Consider the following 13030-nt stretch of genomic DNA (forward strand, 5'->3'; position numbering starts at 1 on the left):
TTAGAACAAAGGAGGAAATAAGGAATGTAACCTCAGTGCCTGGTTTATGTCTACACTCTCAGAGGAAGGTGTGAAGAAGCCACCGACCCGCTGTATGAGCTGGAGACGGGCCAATGTTATCTCCCCATTTCCCACAATGGACTTAACACTTGAGGATTGGCCATCCCTCCTCGGGTGGTCAATCTATGGGGTGGATCTTGCTTGGGGATACTATAATCTACTGCGCTGTGTGGGAAATCTCAGATCCTGTCTATTATGCCTGCTATCAACTACTGTTAATAAAAGTTCCTATTGGAAGAAATTTTTTCCAAGAGTTCTGTTTACTTAAGTTGTGGAGTTGAAGTGGGTCCTGACATTGTCAGAATCCTAACTTTGTATGGGCATGGGTTTTCTTATCCTTTTCAAGTTCTGCCATACTCCAGGGAGGAAGGGGGAAGCTTGGGGTGCTGATATGTATTTCCTTTGCTTTATTTTCTGCTCTATCCTCTTTGATGTTTTTCTAATGGGGTGAGAATGGAATGGGCCTCTGACCATCTGCCTTATCTCCGTCCATGGAAGAAATGGTGCAGACATCTAACAGCCTTGGAAGCGGCACCTTATCATTCTGTTCCCATAGTGCTTTTACACCTGCGGATTTGAACCGTCTGGATGGACAGTTGGGATGGGGTTACTATGGACACTTTTGATTACTTCATTCACGTGGGAAACCCTCTGATCCTGCCTTCTATTCTTATTGTCAACATCTCCCAATAAAAGTTCCTTTTGAAATTATGCTGTTTCAAGAAAATTGAGGCGGGTCCTTACATAAGGCAGGATCTGCAAACTGGTCAACCCGGAGGGAAAACCCCTACCACAGGGACCATGCAAAAGATGTTAAACCATGGCAGTGAGAGAGGAGAAGGCAACCTTGGTGGGGAAGCACCCCCCCCAGACTGGCCTGAGTGAGAGCAGCTTGGACTCCTCTGGTTCATCTCACAAGGCTGTGACCAGAGAAAGTTGGGAGAAACTGAGATGGTCAATGGGTGTTGGAAAGAAAGAAGACTGGGAGGCAAAAGCCATTAAGGTAACCCTTAAGGGTGGCAGTCACCAGCCAGGGTGGAAGCGAGAGATGGAGAGGACATTCAACCTCAGCGAGGACAACGAGAGACCAGCCCAATCCAACTGCTTCCTCAAGCAAGCCATCAACCTGATGGTGGAAGCTTTCAAGTCCCTAAAAGAGGAGGAGGAAGACCCATGTGAAGGCTCAATAACTGTGGGAATGGCAGAAGAGGAGTGCCGGGAGAGCAAGGGCAAACCCAGGCCCCTCTACTAGCACATGAGAGGCTATGGAAGCAATGGCAGAGGCTGCCACCCCAGCACAAGCCATCTTGGCTGGGGAAGACAGGCAATGGGCCAAGCGGAGAAGAACCCACTGACCTGGACAAAAATTTCCACCCTTGGGAATGAAGCACGATGGGATGCCTTAACAGCTGGAGTTTTTCCTAGCCCATGTCCTTAGCTACATGGAAGAATATGGCTGAGATATCCACAGTGACAACAGAAGGATGAGGATTGTAGCCATGGAGGGAGCAGCTGCTAGGTGGATGGTGACCCTGCACAACCCTGATGTTCCCAAGCTGCGGAACGTCAACCACTTCATGGCTGCCTTGAGGAGGTCCGAGGATCCTTTAGCCAATCGGAAGGCTAGGGAATGCATCAAAATGGTGAGGCAAGGTCATTGCCCGGTAGCCAAGTATATGGAGGAATTTAGAGACCTGGCAAGCTGACTCAACTGGCTGGAGGATGTCCTAGTGGACCATTTCAAAGACAGACTGAATGACGACCTGTAGCATGCCTGTGTCCCTAGAGGAGATCCAGACTGACTCCACAACTGGTGTATCCTAGCTGAAGAAGCCGAGATCGACCAAGCCCAAAGGCAGCGATGTCTCGGGCAAACCTGAAGATGCTCACCTTCAGGGGAAAATAAGCTGCAGCAAGGTCACACCCGCAACGCCATACTCAGCAGCTTGCTTCAAGTGCGGCAAGGAGGGGCACCGAGTTGTGGAATGCCGCTTGAAGACTCCCATGCGAAAACCTGACCAAGTCAGTGGAGGGAAGCCTGGGAAGACCTCACAATGACCCAAAGACATCACCATGAAGAGCGCTGAGGTCATCAATGTCCAACCCCCCCCCCCAGAATCCCAGGGGCAGGAACTTCAGCTCCAGCTGAAAAACCACCCCAATCCTCTGATAGAAACTCGGAAGATGAACTCCTGGTAAATGGACCCATCGTGCCCCTCACCAGAACCATAGAACCGCTGAATCCAGGGATGCAGAGGAAGGTAACCCTGAAGGTCCTAGTAGACTCGGGTTGCACCTGGTGCCTCATAAGCCTAACCCTGGTGGGGAACTTAGAAATCCCAGTGAGGAGGCTGAAGAAGCCAATTTCATTTGGCCAGTTAGATGGGTGCATTGCAGGAGGGATCCCAGCCACCCTTGCTACCCAGCCAATCCAACTCACGATGGGGGAATCACACAGAGACTTTGACTTTTATGGTGACCCCAGGCATGCAATGGTCCCTAATCTTGGGGATGACATGGTTGAGGAAATGGAACCCAAGGGAGGACTGAAGGACCAGAGAGTTGAGGTTCCTAAAGCAAAAGCCTGCCACCCGGGGAGGAGACAGAAAGACAAAAGAGAAAAGGGACCCTGGAAGAAGTAGCAGCAGCAGCAGCAGCAGCGAAGGATTGGGGGCTGGAAGCAGTACCTGAGGAATACCAGGATCTAACTGAGGTCTTCAGTGAAGAGCAATCGGCCCACAGATTGCGCCATCGAAATCCTATTGGGGGCCAAATTACCTAAGCCAAAAATGTATTCAATGACACCCAAGGAACTGGAAGAACTGTAGAAATTCATAGAAAAAGAATTAGTGTGGGGATTTCATACAGCCGTAAAGACCGAAAACGGTAGCTCCAGTTTTATTCTGGGAAAAGAAAGACGTGCCTCTTCGCTTCTGCATGGATTAAGGTAAAAGGTAAAGGTTCCCCCGCACATGCATGCTAGTCGTTTCCAACTCTAGGGGCCGGTGCTCATCTCCGTTTCAAAGCCGAAGAGCCAGCGTTTATCCGAGGACGTCTCCGTGGTCGTGTGGCCAGCGCACGGAACGCTGTTACCTTCCCACCATAGTGGTCCCTATTTTTCTACTTGCATTTTTACGTGTTTTCGAACTGCTAGGTTGGCAGAAGCTGGGACGAGTAACAGGCGCTCACTGTTATGCGGTACTTGGGATTCGACCTGCCAAACTGCCGACCTTCTGATCGACAAGCTCAGCGTCCTATCCCACTGCGAAAACAATATCTACCCCCTGCCAGTGGAAGAAATGTAATGCATATACCAAATAATAGGTTTTAATATTGAAGTTATGGATGATATCCAATGGAGTTAGGTAGGACACTGAACTGGTTTTTATTTGTTTTTCTTTATTTTTAAATCCATCTCCTTCAAAGAGAGACTCTGAGCGATGTACAATAAAATGTTAAAATATAAAACAGTATGTATAAAAGTTAAAAATGTTAAGAGGATGCAAGGGATTAAAATTAGCTAGAAGGTGAAGAGAGGGCTTCCAGTGGAATAACCTGATGCCCTGGGCTCCCCACATGAGGACAAATAGCCATGTTTTTAACTCTTTCTCAGAAGCCAAAAGAGTGAAGGCCTGCCTCACCTTTGGAGGAAGAATATTCCATATGTCAGAGAAGGGAGGCAACAGCAGAGAAAGCTGTCTTCTTAGACCCCACCAGTCAAAGTTCTTTAAGTGACAGGGTCTGCAAAAAGCCTTCCCTGCATGACTAGGTGGAATGGGCTGATGTAATGGGATGAAGACTGTTCCATAAGAAATTTGCCATGTAGGTTTTATAGTTGACAACCAACACCTTGAATTGGACACGGAAACAAACTGGCATCCAATGCAGCTTGCAAAGCAGAGGTGTTACATACATGTTTCTTTGGATGCCTAAAATAGGCCCTGTAGCCATATTTTATACGAGCGGAAGCTTTTGGATATTTTTCAAAAATAGCCCCATGTAGAGCATATTACAATAGCCCAAATGGAAGAAGACCAGGACATGAGTGACTGAGCAGATAACTTTCCTATCCAGAAAAACTGTGCACAACACAAGACTAAGCAATGGTCACTGCTGCCACCTGTTCTTCAAGCCAGAGCCAAGAATGCAGGAGCACCAGATCTATCTCGGGTAGTGCAACCTCATCCACAGCTACCCCATCTTACCAGGGTCCAGCTGAAGTCTGTTGTTCCCTATCTAGACATCCATAGCCTACAGGCACCGCACAAGAATATCCACAGTTTCACTCACTTCATCTGGGAGGAAGATATATAACTGGTTATTATCAGCTTACTGTGGTACCCCATCCACCAGGTGGTTTCATGTAAATGTTAAAAAGGAGAGGAGACAGCAGCAAGCCCTACAGCAGGCCATTTCAATCTTTTCACAGATTGTACTACTTTTAGGACATGACAATATTTGAGTACCACTAGTGCTTAGCAAGGTGTCAAAAACTCGATGACTAAAAAAAAGGGGGGGGGATTTTGGGTTTTACTGATTAGATTCATTTGTTGTTACAGAAATGGCTAGTTTATAATATTATGGGAAAGTAAAAAGTTGAGGTTCAATGTTAATGCTTCCTTCTACTGCAAAAGAAGTCTGTTCTTTTTCCCTTCTCCACCTCACTTCCCCCCCTTTTTTCTCCACTATTTGCTTTTATATTTTATTCTATAATCTAATAAAATGTTACAAACTGTAGAAAAAAGTAAAAAAGTACTGGTTTTAATTTCTTTGGTGGCTGTTCCTTTGCTGAATCACTTAACCTTTGCACTGAACAAATATATGACTTTATCCATGTTTATTAATATGAACCATTACTAGCTAACTCAGGGGTCTTCAAATCTGACACTTTTAAGACTTGTGGACTTCAACTCCCAGAATTCCTCAGCCATCACGGCTGGTTAATGAATTCTGGGAGTTGAAGTCCACAGCACTTAAAGTTGCTAAGTTTGTAGACCCCTGAGCTAGCTGGTTGGCCCTTCTTTCTCTCTCCCTCCCCTCTTCTTCCTCCCTGCCTTATGAGCTCTCCTTCCACAGTGTAGTAAGAATGCACACACACCCCAGTCCCTTCCCTGTACCCTTAAAGACACAGGAATCAAGTGCAAAGCAAGAAAGGCTCACAAAAGTCTCCCAGAATAAAGAAACACTAAACTTCATTTTTTTCCTTTAAGCTGCCTCAGAGATGTCTCAGTTTAAACAATGTAGCAAAGGCTCAGCAATTGCAAAAAGCAATAACCTTAAATTAACACTGTTTACCTACAAAGAAAACTTGCTAAAAGCCATAGACAGACTCAAGATAATGGGGTCAAACTAATTACATTTGTTTAAAGGAATTAGCAACACCTATCAAAACTGAACTCAGAGGAAGGAGCGAACCAACCCAGAACTGTGGCACCCAACCTCAACTCACTAATTTGACCCAAAAGAATACCATGGTTGATGGTATTGAGACCCACTGAGAAAAAGAGAAGAAGAAGAGCAAGAATGATTCACTGCTTCTGCCAGAGATCATCCACAAATGTGATCAATGTTGTTCCGGTCCCATATCCAGGCCGAATAATCCATTTCAAAGATCCTCTGGAGTTGCAACCCACCGTCTCTAAAAAGGGGATGGGAGACTGGATAAAAATTGTCCAAAATAGTAGGATCCAATGATGGCTCTTTGAGGAGACACACCACACCTCTTTAAAAGGAGCTAGGAACGGCTTCTGGTCTGCATGCGCGGCGCCAGCAGACATGCAGAAAGAAGTCTCTCCCCGCCGTCCGATCTATCTTCCTTGGAGGACCTGAAAAGGGTCAAAAGTCGCCCTGGAAGGGCGACCACCCTGAGGAGGCTCTCCTTGTGATCGCGGAAGGGCAGCAGCCGTCCATTTGATCCAAAGTAGCTATTCTGGCCTGAAGAAGAAGAGATCGGCCATCAACATGGTCGATCACTAAGCTGCTCCCTGCTGAAAGCCACAATCACCATCAAGCACAACAAAGCAATCTGGAGGATTTGGGTGAGACCTTACCTTTCTTACTTCCCTAATTACTTCCCTGTGGGACTCTTCTGAAAATCTTCTCCCCCTCTCTTGAAAGATCGGTGACTGCTTACTTGGGGAACTAAAACCTTAAAGCCTTAAAAGAAACCAAATGACTAAGCTAAATAATTAAACAACCCTATTTGTACCTCTGGAATTTTTGGGCTACTAAAACGTTCTTATCTCTGTGGGGACCTTCTACCCTATTTATTGCTAAAAATGGAATAATTGGATAAAAGCCTCATATTAGTCTGGAAAAAGATTCTCGATGCTATTGAGGACATCTTGTGGTAAAACCTGGTATAGCAAGTAAACCTTTTTTTTATTGTGAGATGTGGCTGTAACAGATGTGTCCTTGACATTATCTCTAAAGGTAAGAATTGGGAACACCTGGCACCGAAAACAACCTTTAGGAGGTGGACATTCACTGACTCTTATTAAAATAGCCTCCACTAAAGATCTATCTGTAAACATCAAAAAATGGAGGATTATATTCCACCACTTGACTATAAACGTATACTTGATACAATTTTGGCAATGACTGAACAAATGAAAGCCAGATTTAAAGACAAATCTGACAGCATAAACCCACTAAATCTGACTTCAATTGATGAACTGACAATCCAAAAACTAACAGAAGAAATCAACAACAAAATAGGGGACTTTAAAGAACAACAACTACAATTTCCTGAGAGCCTTAATGCCCAAACTTCGATTTCAACTATAAAATCTACAATTCAACAAACAACATAAGCTGAAGAAAGCAATACTAAGATGGAGGTTGGCAAAGGCCTTCAAATACAGTACATTAAGAATCTAACCAACCAAACAAAAACTATAACACCAGACATGACCTCCTACCTAAGCCAGATGGGACTGAAAGAAGAAGACCAGGCTGAATTAATGACAACTATACTATGCCAAACATGGAGACCTAATTTATTACAATGACAATTTAATGACTAGAAAGGGGTCACTCTCTTTGAAAAATTGACAACTGGATGGTCTCCCTGGATTCAAACAACGTGTGAGGAATAAAGGGAGACACATTTGAGAAGTTAAAGGCAATGATATGGAAGCCTGCCTGGCACAAAAAGAAACCTAGAGTTAGATTTAAAAAATGGGGTTTTTTTAATGTTGGGATTTGTAATAATAAAGCTTAAAATTGCTTTTAATGGGCTAAGGGGAACTGTTAAAAGATAGATTGTTGGGGGCAATTAAGCTGACTTTGTAATAATGCCGCTTGGGGGGTGTATGAAAGCCCTAATAAGCAGGCATATACATAGAATGAAGGCTACTGCTAAGCTTGTAAGCCGCCCTGAGTCTTCGGAGAAGGGCGGGATATAAATGGAATTAAAAAATAAAATAAAATTAAATAAATTGATTTTATATTAGGACCTAGATTTTTAAGGGAATGAAATTAGCTACTAGAGCATAATTTTGAATTACCGTATATACTTGAGTATAAGCCGAATTTTTCAGCCCACTTTTTGGGCTGAAAAATTCCACTTCGGCTTATACTCCAGTCAACAAAAAAACTTACCGAGGACTTGTGCGCGGCCGAGGCTTTGGTGCTTCCGGGATCGCGCGCACCTCTCCCAAGCCACCGCCGGCCGAGACCCAAACGTCGGCAGGTCTGCGCGGAGGAACGGAGACCTGGGGAGGTTTGGGGAGGCGCCCAAACCTCCCCAAACGTCGGCAGGAGGAACGGAGACCTGCCGACGTTTGGGGAGGTTTGGGGAGGCGCCCAAACCTCCCCAAACGTCGGCAGGTCTGCGCGGAGGAACGGAGACCTGGGGAGGTTTGGGGAGGCGCCCAAACCTCCCCAAACGTCGGCAGGTCTGTGCGGAGGAACGGAGACCTGGGGAGGTTTGGGGAGGCGCCCAAACCTCCCCAAACGTCGGCAGGAGGAACGGAGACCTGCCGACGTTTGGGGAGGTTTGGGGAGGCGCCCAAACCTCCCCAAACGTCGGCAGGTCTGCGCGGAGGAACGGAGACCTGGGGAGGTTTGGGGAGGCGCCCAAACCTCCCCAAACGTCGGCAGGTCTGCGCGGAGGAACGGAGACCTGGGGAGGTTTGGGGAGGCGCCCAAACCTCCCCAAACGTCGGCAGGAGGAACGGAGACCTGCCGACGTTTGGGGAGGTTTGGGGAGGCGCCCAAACCTCCCCAAACGTCGGCAGGTCTCTGTTCCTCCGCGCCCTGCCTGCCTGCTTCTTTCCGCAGCGGAAAGAAGCAGGCAGGCAGGGCGCGGAGGTCCGGAGACCTGCCGACGTTTGGGGAGGTTTGGGGAGGTGCGCGCGCACCTCCCCAAACCTCCCCAAACTTCGGCAGGTCTCCGGACGGTGGCGGCTTGGGAGAGGTGCGCGCGATCCTGGAAGCACCGAAGCCTCGGCCGCGCGCAAGTCCTCGGTAAGCTCCGGGTGGTCACTTGCTTCGCGTCTCCTGAGGGAAGGGGGGGCGACTGGAGCGGGCGTGTTTCCTCGCCTGCTGGGCGCCGCGATTTGCCTGGGGAACGCGCGGGCCCCGAATGGCAGCGTGGAGCGAGGAAGCGGACAGCCAGGGCTTCCCCGAGAGCCGCGGCCACACAGGGTATTCCTGTGTATTCAGGCTTGCAAAATGGCGGATCGAGCCTCTGCTGGCGGCAGAGGCTTGCAGAGCGCGGATCCAGCCTCCGCCGGCGGCGGAGACTTGCAGAGCGTGGATCCAGCCTCCGCCGGCGGCGGAGGCTTGCAGAACGGCGGATCGGCTTATACTCGAGTCAACAACTTTTCCCAGTTTTTGGGGGTGAAATTGGGGGTCTCGGCTTATACTCGAGTCGGCTTATACTCAAGTATATACGGTATATTATAGAACTTGGAATGAACAAAAACAAAAGATACCTTGTTAATTATTGATAATTACAAAGATGATAGAATATGTTTTTGAAATATAACAAGAATGCACTTAAATGAACAATGTATGTATTTCAGATATGATAACTACTATATAATGAAATAGGGGAAATGTGGGTTACTCGAAAATTAAGTTTCTTAGATACCATAGGCTAATTTGGAGCACTGTATTGAAATTAGATAAAACTTAAAAACAGGACATGGATAAGTATCTGTGAAAATGTATTGATAATTGTTCTAATTGACTTTGTCACAACCAGAAATGTATTAATTTGATTTTGATATTATGATTAAGGGAATTGGAGAGGGAATTTTTGTTGATCTTTCCTGACCTATGTACAAAAAGACTTTGTTATTGGACTTTTGATTATCCAATCACCACATTGCTTCATAAATATTTTGAATGTAAAATTAGAAAATTAATAAAACTTTTTTTTAAAAAAAGGAGCTAGGAACATCCCTTTCAACAAGAATGAATTCACCATCACTTGGACCTATCCTTATGACACTTTCCAGGCCGCCTTAACTAGGCTGTAATCTAATGCACAGGTAATGATGTTTACATTCTGGAGAACTCTATTCACTTTCTAAGGTCCAACAGAATCAAACAATAACCATACAACTGGGTAAGTCTGCTCCCTTGGCATCTCTGCAGGATTTGCACCATGCTTGGTATCTAATTAGGAATGAATTTGAGCAATTTTATCTAGATGCATAGAAAATTCCTTTGCACTGCCCTATAGATGGGCCTCTGGACTCCCCCTTCCCAAGATAAGTCCAGGTAACCTTAAACAGGGATGCTGTTGGCATTCTGTAGATGTAACCAGAGCAGAGAAGTATTGGTGGTTGACCATTCTTACCAGCATAAGGTAAACATTAATAGCAGTCTTAACTTATATTTGTTTGAGTTCATTCTTTGTTTTCCACTAACAGTGCTCTTGGCATCTCTTGATTCTTGCCAACAACCTCAACTCCTTCATAAACTACAGGGTGTAACAGGAGTGATAGGCTAAGAGAGATGGCATAGGCACAATCCTGTCTAAGGCCCTATTCTTATTCCAGACAGCCACCAGGGCCTCTGTAGGGCCCTGTAGCAGATCAGTAGTTATTTTCCCCAACTCACTTTGAACCCCAATTGGACAGACCAATCAAATGTTTACCTGCAACTATGCTGATAAACAAATATATGAATTACAATACTCTCCTATAAATACATAGATGGTGATCTGCAACATCATGAAAACTACATTGCTACAATGAAGGAAAATTTCAGAACTGTATCAAAAATTCATAGTTTTAGAATAATAGATATTTCAAATTGGAGCTGAAATTTTTTTCAGAAGCAACAATTAATTTTAAATTAGCACATTTTAAAATATTATGAAGAATGAGAAGAAAAAGTTCGGTTTTAATGAATAACAGAAATTAAGAGAAACCTTCATTTTAAAAAACATTGTATTTGTTAAAAGAATTACTAACTAGAGAAAAACATAATCTATTTTTACAAATGAAAAAGTCAAATGTTGATGTCAACAATTTTAAAATTGTTTCATGGAAATTCCTGTAGCCTTTTGAAGTTACTATCATGTTTTAACATAAACAGAAACAAGGGACAGGCCACTTACTCACAGCCCCTTGTAATGCTACACTCAAATATTGGACATTCACCTGGAGTTTGAATTTTATAAGAATTTGTGCCAGCGAATACGGATCAGCACAGTAAACATTTTAAAAATAGTAATAGAGAAGAATATTTATAGCACAAGGGTCCTGAAGGGTCCTTAGTGCTCTCTGAGCTTGCTTGTTTTCTTGCAAGCATTTCACTACCCAAACTAGGTCAATTTCATTGAGTGCTACATCAGCATTGTGGTTGCCCTCAGGGGTGTATGTGGGCTTGGCCAGCTCAATGTCGCTCATGTCAGGGGTGCCTGAGTAGGACTGTGACAGATCCGAGGGTCTCCGGCAGAGGGAGGCACCTAGCCAAACCGCACTTCCCTAAGGGGGCACCCAGCTGCGCTTACCTCCTCCTCAAGGCTGCTGCTGCTGTGCTTGCTCTCCTTAGCCAGGTTGCTCATGGTGGTGCAGGAGGGCAGAGTGGGTCAGATGGAGACCCACTCCCTCTCCATGTAAGGAAACCTAGCTTTGTAACCAAAGCATTCTTAGTGATAGGATGGGAGACCCCCGGAATAGGCCAGGAAGAGGAGACAAGAGGAAGGCAAAAGGGCAGCAGGGCAGGACTAAGGTAGGACTTCCCTCAGACCCTCCCTCCCTCTTATTCCAATCTCCTTCCTTCCTTTCTTACTTAAGAACAGAATGGCGGGAAAATATGTGAGATGAAAGACAGAGAAAAACAGGCAAGAAACGCAGCTGGGGAGGTGTCACCCTTTGTGAGGAATGAAGAAATGCACCATCACCTGGGAGTGGCTAGCAAATAGCCCTCGCCTACTTCACATATCTGACTTGGTGGGCTCTGGGGGGGGGGGAACACCATGAGCAGGATGAGAGACATTACCTGCACAATGTCGCCCAGCCCCCAGCCTGCCCGGTTTTGGAAGGCAATGAGACACTCTCACAGTGCTGGGCTGGGCAGTGCAAAGCTGGAGAGAAGCGCAATGCTGCCCAGCCCCCAGCCTGTCTGGTTTCGGCAGAGAGTGGGGCACTCTCTTTACAGCACCAAGAGGCTGGGCCGGGCAGTGCGAAGCTGGCGAGCTTCATGTCACCCGGCCCAGCCTCTCGGCGCTGTAAGAAGAGCACCCCAATGCCTGCCGGAACCAGGCACGCTGGGGGCTGGGCGGCATTGCGCTTCTCGCCAGATTCATGCTGCCCGGCCCAGCTTCTCGTCGCTATGAGAGTACCCCACTGCCTGCCAAAACCAGTGTTGGTGGTGTTGCGCAGGTAACATCAACTCTCATGCTGTTCATGGTGTCCTCTCCCCTGGAGCCTTCTACCTCCTTTTTGGACTTGGTGATAGTTTGTTTTGCATATTCTATAGATGTTGTTAATTATGTGTCTATTGATGGCTGATGTTCATGGATGCATTCAGCAACCTGGAACATCAGAAAAAGGAAGCATAGCATCTATACAACATATTCCATCAAAATGGATACCCACGCAATGTTATCAAAAAGTCTCTGACCACTCAACCCAATACAGTACAACTAACAAACCCTAAAAAGAATTACACTGCCATACATCAAGAATATCATCTACAACAGAGGTCTCCAAGCTTTCTCAGTTGGTGGATGGAAGGGAAGGGGAGGGTGAAGCATTTTATGTGCACCAAATGGGGTCACAAGTACCCGTAACACAAATGGGGCAATGCTAACGCCTGTGTGACACTCAGTAGCATCACTTCATTTTTGCCACGTGGGCGCTAGCAGCGCCCTGTTTTCGCTGCACAGCACCCCATTTTGCCGCATGGCACCCTGTTTTTGCCATGCGGCACCCTGTTTGTGTAGCAGTGGTGCTAGTGGGAGTGGGAGTGATTGCATGCATACATATGTGTGTACTAGCCAGCCTGTCCTGTGGTGCGGTAGCCAACAGGCCACGGCCCAGTAATGGGTCACAGCCCAGAAGTTGGGGACTCCTGATCTACAACATACAATGTAAAGACTGGAACAACCACTAGGTAGGACGAACAAGTGGAAGACCGGCAGAACGCATCCACAAACACTAACTAGCAGTCAGAAGACATGATGAAAATCCTTTAATTTCACAACATATAGACAGATTTAACCATAGTTAAATGTGTTAAATGTGTTAAAATGTGACCATCCTAGACCAATGTAAGTTCAAAACACCAGGGAACTTCTAGAAGACAGGCACTCTGACAAATCAGTCATCAAAAGACACATAGACATTAACATCATCTATAAACTATGCAAAAGAGACTTTCACCCAGCCCAAAATTGAACAAAATGACCAAAGCACCTTTTCATCAGCAATCCGCATCCAGATTAGCATAAATAAACTCCAAGGTTAACATCAGACCAACAATCAAGTAAACTATACCCTAATCA

General features: G+C 46.0%; 1 protein-coding gene across 8 annotated transcripts in view; it reads right to left on the reverse strand.

Annotated features, from left to right (window-relative positions):
* Positions 1 to 13030, reverse strand: part of BRD9 (bromodomain containing 9) — a 122863-nt gene that overhangs the window by 42736 nt on the left and 67097 nt on the right. The gene's annotated exons all lie outside the window — the stretch shown is intronic.

This window comes from Vipera berus (genome assembly GCF_964194415.1).
Source record: "Vipera berus genome assembly, chromosome: Z".
In the NCBI taxonomy this organism is placed as follows: domain Eukaryota; kingdom Metazoa; phylum Chordata; class Lepidosauria; order Squamata; family Viperidae; genus Vipera; species Vipera berus.